Genomic DNA, 2,730 nt, shown 5'->3' on the forward strand with positions numbered 1-2,730 from the left:
AGTGATGTAAGGCTTCAATTAGTTTGTCCATAACAACAGCACTGTCACACACACACCTCTAAATGAATTTAGGTTCTTAAATGACACTTGTTATTTTTGTTCTAGAAGTAGTCATATCATTCATAGTGAAAAGTAAATAATCATTAAAAGAGCAAAACCTATAAAATAAGTTGTCTTGTATAAAACACAAAGATTAAAAGCTGTTTTAGTTTGGGTCTAATACCATTCTAAGACCATTCTTGCTGACTGTATTGATTATGGTAGGGTTCAGGATCAACAAGTAGGTCCAGTCATTTTGACACCAATGAACCGCTACAGCCATCAATGTATCTGCTACAATATTTTCTACATGAGAAGAGGACAATATGAGTTAGAGGACAGCACTATGAATGATGAGGACTCGGGCCTGCAGTCGCACTGTATGCAATACTGATCCGAGCTGTGTCCAAGGATGCAGCATCAGATCTGCGATCCCTTCAGCTGGCTGAGTGACCATGGGGTCACGCAAGCTGGCTGCCACAGATGAGTAAAAGAGGCCAGGAAATCTCTGTCAGCCGACAGAGATCCTGGCCTCTTCACTCCTACCCAACGGCGGCGATACACCTCTGTTTTGGGAAACAAAGGCCATCACCATACACTCCCCACCCAGAAATGGCAGCAGACTGTCAATCTCTGACTGTCTACTGCCCGTCTGCATGCGGGATTGCAGACCCGTACTGCACATGCATAGTGTGGGTCAGGAGCATGCAAAGATTACTGATAGTCAAGAATCAGCGTGATACCAGTCACTACATCTGCAACTGAATCACCCCCTGAAATCACTCTGCAGACTGACATTGAAGACCATGTCTAGCAGGGCTGCCATCAGGGGGGGGAATGCCAGGACTGGAATCCCATTGCCAGACAGAAGGGGACCCGCCTGAAATGGCACTGTATGGCTGCGATCAATCTCCCTTATTGTTTGCAATCTTCGTATGCTAAACTTTGTGAGTATCAAAGATTGTGGATTGATTATGCTGTCTGCCACAGTCTGAAAGTATTGAGTGCCGAGCTGCTCCTGAGCCTGCCAGGCACTCTACTAAGACCTCCGGAGCAGCTGCTGTAAGATGAAACAGTGAGTGAAATGCTAATAATGCACACTGTGTAACGTTAAAGTTTATCATGCAAACACAGAGGGCTGACTAACTCCATATTTCATATATACGGCTGTTGAAAAAGTGATATAATACAGCACTCTGGAAAAGAGTGCTGACAATGTGTGTATAAAGCCAAAGAACCTGTGTAATTTAAGAGTGTCCAGGTTTATTATGGGATTGTGTGACAGTGTGGCCCTGACTAAGTTCAAAAGGGAAAGAAAAACTGGTGCGCTAATCACTCAGGTTTTGTCTAATATATAGAGACTTGCAGCTGACACCAGAGAGATATCTGCAAATCACCCTCAAAAAGAAACAGAAAATACAAATAAGGTGTCTGCGCTAATCACTATATAAAACACATAGGTTGTGAAAATTATAAATATATTATTATTTTATTGAACATATGAAAAAATGAACTGCAGTTCAACTCTAAAAACATATATAAACATTAAATGAAAAAATAAATTAAATGTTACATTAATAATCTAAACACATACTGTTTCCAATATATCATAGGAAAAAAGATGTTTTAAACTCTATGTAGAACCTTGATGGTAATCAGCATATGTTGCTATTGGCAACCAGAATGATATCAATCTGTAAAGTAGGTATAGTCACTCTGTTGAAACCTGATATAAGGTATAGTGACTCCCTAAATACCGGAACAGTGGAGCTAACAAAATCTTGGTATGGTGAATATAGTAGCGGGGTATCTACAGACCAAAACCCGCAATCCAGTATCTCACCTGTCTCAGTGGACTCAAAGCTCCAAAGATTCCCTAAGAACCAACTGCTCCTGCGACACCCAGACAAACAGAAACAAGTAGGTGTGATGTTGGTCCCTGTGATCAGCGCCGCTCCGGTGGCTAACTGCGGTACTGTTCGTAGCTCCAATGGCTCACAGGCAGGGAAGTCGTGCAGGATGGTGAGCCATTCGCGCCTCAGCGACTCCCAATCATGCCGCAAGTGGTGAAGGCTGGACAGTCTGCCTCTGTGGGGATTCACCCGTCAAGCAGAGGCAACAGATAGCAGAAATGATGGTCCGCACAAACAGGCTTAGCAATGTCCGTCAGTGTGTCCCAGCAACACTGGTGGGTAATTAATATGCAGGTAGTGCAAATCACCAAACAATGGTTCCACAGATGGAATACAGCAGTGTAGTTGGTCAAGAGTTGGAAAAGCAGTCCAGAGAACATCTTGACATGTTTCTCCCCTCTTGCAGGGGTTTTTTCCAAAAGTTATTGAGTTTAGATTATTAATGTAACATTTAATTTCTTTTTTCATTTAATGTTTATATATGTTTTTAGAGTTGAACTGCAGCTCATTCTTGCTTATGTTCAATAAAATAATAATATATTTATAATTTTCACAGCCTATGTTTTTTTATATAGTGATTAGCGCAGACACCTTATTTGTATTTTCTGACTAAGGGCCTGATTCAGAGCCACTCGTAAGCGGCCGCTCGTTCGTTCCGAGCGATGTTTGCCCAACTGCGCATGCGTACGGATCGTAATACGCATGCGCGAACCAGTCAGTGCGGCCGAAAATCGTTTGTTCGCTAATAGCGAATGCCTGCTATTTTGAGTGACAGGAG

Source organism: Taudactylus pleione, unplaced genomic scaffold (genome assembly GCF_031769625.1).
Source record: "Taudactylus pleione unplaced genomic scaffold, aTauple2 ptg000116l, whole genome shotgun sequence".
Lineage (NCBI taxonomy): Eukaryota > Metazoa > Chordata > Amphibia > Anura > Myobatrachidae > Taudactylus > Taudactylus pleione.